Source organism: Neopelma chrysocephalum, unplaced genomic scaffold (genome assembly GCF_003984885.1).
Source record: "Neopelma chrysocephalum unplaced genomic scaffold, ASM398488v2 Primary Assembly neopelma1_59, whole genome shotgun sequence".
NCBI lineage: Eukaryota > Metazoa > Chordata > Aves > Passeriformes > Pipridae > Neopelma > Neopelma chrysocephalum.
This window is the reverse complement of record NW_020897714.1, coordinates 5,780,492-5,788,988: the sequence shown is the minus strand read 5'-3', so window position 1 is coordinate 5,788,988 and position 8,497 is coordinate 5,780,492.

Below are 8,497 nucleotides of genomic sequence, written 5' to 3'. Positions count from 1 at the left end.
TGCCCTGAAAAACTGCACTGACCTTCTAGTGATGATCAGAAGGTGAAAAATGCTCTGACCAAACCTATTTTGGGTACTTCAGTATTGTGGTGTTTTTACACTCCCAGTTTTTGCTGCTGACGCTAGTCCACTGACTTTCTGTACTGCCTATATGTTGGTGAACACATAGAATCATAGAATCAGCCAGGTTGGAAAAGACCTCTGAGATCATCAAGTCCAACCCTTTATCCAACACCACCGTGGTTACTAGACCATGGCACTAAGTGCCACATCCAGTCTCATCTTAAAAACCTTCACTTCCCTGGGCAGCCCATTCCAATGCCTGATTACCCTCTCTGTAGAAAGTTTCTCCCTCATATCCAACCTAAACCTCCTCTGGCACAGCTTAAGACCATGCCCTCTTGTCTGACTGCTGGTTGCCTGGGAGAAGAGACCAACGCCCACCCGGCTACAACCTCCTTTCAGGGAGTTGTAGAGAGTGATGAGGTCTCCCCTGAGCCTCCTCTTCTCCAGGCTAAATAACCCCAACAACCCCAGCTCCCTCAGCCTCTCCTCATAGGACTTGTGCTTGAGTCCCTTTACCAGCCTTGTTGCTTCTCTGTGGACCTGCTCCAGCACCTCAATATCCTTCCTGAACTGAGGGGCCCAGACCTGGACACAGTACTCCAGGTATCGCCTCACCAGCGCTGAGTACAGGGGCAGAATCACTTCCCTGGTCCTGCTGGCCACACTGTTCCTGATCCAGGCCAGAATGCCATTGGCCTTCTTGGCCACCTGGGCACACTGCTGGCTCATGTTCAGCTTCCTGTCAATATTCAACGGCTGTCAACATTCCGGGGCTGTCCTAGAAAAAGCATCTCATAGCATGAGTACGGAGACTAGCTGATACTTTCAGCAGGTTTTGTCTCACTTCCATCACTGTGGATGCTATCATATCATGTGTGGCCAGCTTATAGTCCTCCACAAGGGTCCCAAAAGCTATGTACCCTTCTGGAAGGACCTCTAACCTTCACTGCCATACTACAAAGAACTGTATTTGTAGTATACAAAGGATCCATTTGAGGTTCTGTTCCTATTTCTGGTGCCAGTTAGAGAGCTATGTGAGGAAAAAAAAGATTTGATGCATCCATGTGCTAAATTTCATAGTCATGAAGATTAGCTTCTAATAACATTTAGACATGTATTTATAAAATAACTATGGTTGGGAGACACATTTAATCATCTGCTCAAAGCAGTTCCTGAAAGAACAGGTTCCTCAGGGCTTCACTCAGTCAAGTTCTCAGTGTCTCAAAGGATGAAGGTTCCACAGCCATCTAGGTTGTCTCCAGTGGCCTCAACTCCGGGGTGTCAGTGTCTTCCTTGTACTGCAATGCCCCAAACTGACATAACGCTCCAGATGTGGGCTTCCAAGTACTGTATAGAAGGGATGGATTTCTTGCCTTGACCTCCTGGCTCTTCTCTTGCTGATACAGCTGAGGATGTAGTTGGCCACTTTTGCTGCAGCAACATACTGCAGGTTCATGTTCGTGGCTTAGAGTCACAGCTATAAATTGAGAAACTGAAAGGCTGTGCATATACATGTGTGAGGGACTGAAAGAAATTCAGTGGATTGAAACAATCCGGGTGGGGGGCAGGGGAAGTTTTGTCAGGTTGGGATCGTGCACTGCCCAATCCTCTCCACCTGTCCCTGGAGCCTTTAGTCTAGCCCAGAATGGCTATTAGACATTGGCACCCCTGAAGCCCCACAACACACCCCCTGGAGCCCCTAACCCTGCCCCATATTGATGGCAGACAAGAAACCCCACATGGGGGGATTGGCCACGGAATCCAGAGCAAGTAAAACCAGCACCATGAGGCCACTGCATGGTTCATGGTCTACCGTTCCTGGGCTCCTGGTAGCTGGATCTATGCTGGACCTAGACGGGTAGCTATAATTCTCTTTTTTTTTTCCCCCTCTCTCTCTGCTTCTTCCCCTTCTTCTAATTTCATTTTATTGATATTTGGGTAATTTAAACCTGGATGGGTTGGAATTTTCTAAGTCGATGCTTTGTGAAATGCTTTATGTTGATTGAATATTTGCTTTAAATTTTTGCCAAGTTCACTTATTTTCCAAAGTTTGCCAGTAAATGTGTGTTATTTTGACCCTCTGAGAAGCGTTGTAACGTTTCTGCCACGTGCGGCCTTGAAGTATAAAAGAACTGAAGGCCCTTTTAATAAATCTGTCAGGCGGATTTTTGGAGCCCTGTGTATTTTTAGCGTTAAACCCCTTCAGTGAGCTCATGATAAGAGCCTGGTGTGTTACAGCATGTCCATCTTTGATCAGAACCAGCCAAAAATGGGTCAGCTTCCCACACCTCCTTCCCGAAACTGGTGTCAAGGAGGCCATGAACCAGTCTGTGCGAGGCCACCATCTCTCCTGTTACAGAGCTGTGATAGTCTGCTGGTGGTATGAACAGTGTTTATTGCTGTGCAATGCCTGGCACTGGAGGAGTATAGGAATTCTTCTGAAACTGTTCAGTTATGAATGATATGCAGGAGGTCTGTGAGCATCTTTATGATCTTGACAGTAGATTCTTTTAGCTCAAACTAATGACCAGAAATGAAGGGGTAATGATTTCCTTCTTAGATCTAGAGCTTCAGAGGAGTATACCAAACACTTGGCAGATGCAATTATTCTTGTCCTGAAATTCACTGGCATCCTGAAAATCTGTTTTCAACTGTTTCAGGCCTGGAGAGGGATGTTTCTCCACTATCAGAAATTAATTTCACGTGTCCAGAGTTTCCAGACAGCAGAGAACAGACGGCACTCAGATGCAGCTATGACTCAGTCTATCCTGGTAGGAGGTTAGGGCTTGCTTAGCAGATTTTGTCCTGGTTCTTCTGGTGGAGGAGTGGAAATGAATGACCATTCGTAGGCAGGATGTCAGCAGAGCGGATTTAGATTATTGTGATGCTCTGTGGGCTTTGGGAAGCAGAGGGCACCCCTATACATGGGACAGTCACAGCATGTGTTTGAAATGGAAATTGAGGGTGAATAAATGCAAAATAATGGTCTATAATTATCTATAACTACTAAGATTTTGCAGTGAGAGGAAACCAATGTGGGACACAATCTACAGACTGCAGTGATGTAGATGCAGCTGATGCACACACCTTGGATGGACACCTGAGCGTGCACCAATGTGCAGCTCCCAAATACAGTACAGACTTAGTCCATGAATCACCTTTATAAGGTATACTTTTTCAACACTTGATGTAGATCTAGGTTTATACTTAGGCTTTTCATGTGCATTCATATAATCCAACCTTGGAATAGATACCTCAGCACCTTTTCCTTGCTTACTTGTTCTGCCTTCTCATCATACATTGGAAACTTCTTCTCCAAGATGTCATGCACAGATACATACTGAGAGGACGGTACTCATATTTTCTACAATGAAGTGTTATGAGCTCTATGATGTCTGATATGCTTACATCTACTACAATAGTAAGAGGGCCTGTATAGTAGTAATAAATCTAGTATACAGTAGTAAAGCTAGTATAGCAGTGTTAAAATGAAATGAATATAAAAGTAACATAAATCAGTATATTTTGTAATATAAAACAGAAATAGCATATAAACTAAAATAAAATAGTAAATCAATTAGCAAAGCTAGTATAGCAGTAATAGTACAGTATAAAGGACATATACTATAGCAGCATAGTGTAAAGTAAATTTTGTAGTATGGCTACTATAGCAGTAGTAAAGCTAGTAGTAAAGCTAGTATAGCAATTAAGAGACTCTTCTCTTGGCATGGAGAACACTGTGAGTTTAAAGTCTGTTTTGGAATTGAGGTTTGTACTGTCTGGAAAAAGATGAAAAAGGCTCTTTTTGATACCATTCTTTTTAACTTCAAGGGGTTGCTGGGATACCCTGAAGCAACCTTAAAATATGCAAAAGTCTTTCACTTTCACAGTAAGAACTACATTTTTAATACGGTTTCAGTAACGGTTCCTTCTATCATACTTTTCCTGCAGAATATTGTGTATGTTTATTCTTCTAGTTAAAAAATATATCAAATGCATTTTTCCATGATAGAAAGTATAGCAGAGTAATCTTTGCCTTCAGGTCATAATACTTGAGCCAGAATTGGAGAGTCAACTGAACTAAAATTCTCCTAATAAGCCACTGAAAAGTGACTAATACAATGATAAACATAATCTCTGCTCTTGCTGGAACCATCAGCACTATCTGAGATCGAATATTATTAATATTCATCATCAGTATCCCTGGCCTCAGGATGTCATTTCTAAGGTGATTTTCTCATCACTATTTTTATTTTCATTTTTGGTTTCTTATCTTGTCTTCTTGTATTTATAATGTTCTACACAGGAACTGTAATTAAGCCTTTTCTTTGTTCTATGTCTTCAGTCTCTAATGCACTGTATAATGTTATAGTCCTAAAGTAGAACAGTAAGAATCTACTAATGTAAACTTTGGGGAAGGTTTTCAAAAGTACATTTTGATTTGAATCATGTAATAAGTTGCACTGACATACAGTTAAGCTTATAATGGTGTACCAAGATCCCTCCACAGATATCACAGGAATATGGGACCTTTGTGACTTAGAATTTCTAGAATCAAGTTCTTGGTGAAAGAACCCAGGTAATCTGAAGTCTGAGGATGCTTATGACAAATTCTCTTTTGACATCTTCAAAACTGAACACATCTCTATTTTTAATTGGTATCTAAATGTGGATTTAATAATTTAAATGAAGGTAATTCTGGTATTTTCTAGCCTTTTTTCTTTCTAATGTAAGAGAGATGTTTGGCAGTGGGAGTAAAAGGGTTCTATTTGCATTGGATTTTTTTTTTTAAATTTTCATTTCCATGTCTCAGTTGTATTTAGCTATATCATTTAACTCCAAGTTCTCTAAAGTTCTTCCTCTGTTTTTCCTTCCTTAACCCTGTGTGTAATATTTAAATAGCATTTGAACTAGACTTCCTATATCTGACTCTCTGTATACCAATTGCATTATTTAGCCTAAATTTTCTGTAATAAAACTCTCCAAAACTCTGTTACTTACAAGATGACTGACAGTTTTGGGATGTGTTCTTATTTGTTTCCATTTGGACATTTTAATACTCTCAATGCGGATTTAATAGAACCCACACTTCTCTGATTAGAACTAATTTACAAGAGTGAAGGTAATTTGGTCTTTGACTATCCTTTCTTCTCAAATTCAAACCTTTTAGTTAAATACCTTAATTGACTTCTGATTCTTTATATATTTACTTGATGGCATTGACCCCAAGAATACTGATCCTTCACTTGCATCCTAATCTAGCAGCCTAATTTAATGTCAGCCTTTATGGCTACTCACAAGCTGCTGAGTCACAGGTTTCTTTCTAGAAATTGCCTCCATATTTTTGGTGTCCCTTGACAGATACCTCTTTATGCATTGCTCAGCTTTAACCTAATACTTATAATAAAAATATAGATTTTATAAGTCTTTATTATTATAATTCACTTTAAATAAAATTTGCTGCTTTTTAAAAAAATCCAAAGAGACTCATGTAGAAAGGCACAAAACCACTGCTTGTAGCATCAAAAACCGTTTCTTAAAACAGTTTTGCTTGTTTTCACATCTCAAGGATTCAGGTTGGCCCGTACCTTGGCAGAACCCGTTTGCTGTTAAAACTAAGACAGAACTGGAACCTGTGTCCCAAAACCAGAGGTATGTCCTCAGAGAAAGGTCATCATGCAGTAGGAAACAGAGCCACAGTTTTACATGGGGTCAAATTTACCTAAGAATAGAGATCCACAGTGCTCTTACTGATGCTCAGTCACTAATTAATTGAAGAAAATTGCCGATCTGTAAGTGACGGATTCCCAACGGAACTGATCCGGAGTACAAGATGGTAGGGAGGTAGAGGAGGACTCGGAAGACTATAGATTCTGGTTGCCATATTATAGCTTTGTCTGTGCCAGGATGCCCTGACTAGCACAGATGTTTTAGAGGTTCTCTTTGTAGGGTGTAGGTAGGGCTCCAGGTGATAAACTGCCCTGCTGCTTTAGCCTTGAGAGGGTAAGCCTAACCCCACTCTCAGTCACCCAGGGTCTTGACTAAGAGGCTTAGAGATCATATCCACATCAGGGCCATGCCCACCTCAAACAGTATCTGCCATAGCAGATGTAACAGGAATACAAATCAGGAAAGATGCAGTTTTAAAAACTGATTTGCGTGAGCTTTTTCTAGCAGCTGTCAGTAGCTCCTAGGTTGGACTAGAACCACATAGCATCCTGCTCATAAACAAACTCTCAGATGTTTTCTGTTATTAAAATGCCAGTCATGTTATAGCACTTGAACACATTTAGCATAACTGTTTTGTATTGGCATCCATAAGTTTCCAATGTCTGTTCTGCATATCCCTACCTCTGATTTCACCATAATGGTCTTCTACCATTTTTGTTTTTTCAATAATTCATAGCTTGTAGTTTGAAAGTGCATCTGCTAATTTTAAAAGCAGATTTTTCTCTTTCCAATCAGAAGAAAAACCAGCAGAATCAACATAATGTAGCTGGAATTTAGGTAATTGGATATATATTTACAGAGTTCAGACACTTTCCACAGGCAAAATTTGCAAGCTAGTTTAAAAATGGCTATCCCCCAAAATGCACGTTATCATTGCAGGAAACAAGTTATGTGGAATGATGCAATCTGACATGAGTCACACAGTTTAAACTTCATTCCAAATTTATATGCCACATTTTACTTATTTGTTATATTTCAAATGCACAGTTTTTAAAAAACAGTAGACATTGGTATTGTAGTTTGCCCATAGTAAAACAACAAATAGAAACAAAAATTCTGCTTCAGACAACTCATTTTCTCTTGACATTGAGTGCTTTTCCCAGCTCCACTCCAAGCCTTGGGATTTCATGAATGTTTCAGATTTATTTTTCACTTATTTTACATTTGCAGCTTAAAAACATTATGCAGTAAAGCTTGAAAAAAACAGCACCCAAGTGTCAAATAACACAGGAGCAAGTATAATCCACAAATTCATGTCTTTTTCTAAATTTCATTTTCAAGCCAGCATTTTGATATTTTTTTTTAATAGTTGCAGTTGGCAGTACTAAAGATTCTCAAATCCTCTACAATCTAATCACTATACCGATATACAAGAATTAACATTCGCTGAACTTCTAATAAATCATTATCAGAAAAGAAAGATGAACAAAAAGTCATTTGACTTTATATGACCACTCCAAAGACACAGAATAGCTTTTACATACTGTCATATTAATTATTTTAAGGTAAACACTGAACAGCCAGTATTCTAAGATGCTTAGGAAAAGCTACAGCAACTTCTGAATGAAATAGAGAACTAGTAGAAAATAGTAGCATCTTCCTTGAAGAGTCAGAAAACTATTTCACTCTTCCCAAAATGTTTTCCTGTGCAGGTAAGACTAATAGTACAGAACAGGTATCTCAGATTGAATCCCTGTCTAAAAAAAAATAAGAGGATTTAATCTAACAATTATCAGGATGGTATTGTATATTCTGAAAACTTCCTAGGAGGCCTTTCATGGTGACTCGTTTTCCTCTATGGTAGCATCCTCATCTAACTAACTTGCGCTGGATTTGCTTAGGTGCAGCATCTTCTTTGTGTAATTTAGTAGTTTGGTGTGAAAGTGCCACATGTTCTGGCATATGCTGAACTGGCGGTACTGCTTTATATAAGGAGATAATTTTTTAAACTCAGCTGAATGGCAGAAGGCCCATTTTTATGCTTTTGTCAAGAAACAATATGTAAGATTTTCTTCTATACCTTTCCTGTATATTCCATACTTTTCCTCTATATATTCTATACCTTTCTTCTATGTATGCTGCATCCAGTTGGCAGCCAGTCACTAGTGGTGTCCCTCAGGGATCAGTGTTTGGCCCAGTTCTGTTTAATATCCTTACTGATGATATTGATGAGGGGATTGAGAGTACCATTAGCACATTTGCAGATGACACCAAGTTGGGGGGGAATGTTGATCTGCTGGAAGGCAGGAGGGCTCTTCAGAGGGACCTGGACAAGCTGGAGAGATGATCTGATTCCAATGGGATAAGGTTCAACAAGGCCAAGTACCAGGTCCTGCACTTTGGCCACAACAACCCCATGCAGCACTACAGGCTGGGGACAGAGTGGCTGGAGAGCAGCCAGGCAGAAAGGGACCTGGGAGTTTGGACTGACAGGAAGCTGAACGTGAGCCAGCAGTGTGCCCAGGTGGCCAAGAAGGCCAACGGCATCCTGGCCTGGATCAGGAACAGTGTGGCCAGCAGGACCAGGGAAGTGATTCTTCCCCTGTACTCAGCACTGGTGAGGCCATACCTGGAGTACTGTGTCCAGTTCTGGGCCCTTCAGTTCAGGAGGGATATTGAGGTGCTGGAGCAGGTCCAGAGAAAAGCAACAAGGCTGGTGAAGGGACTCAAGCACAAGTCCTATGAGGAGAGGCTGAGGGAG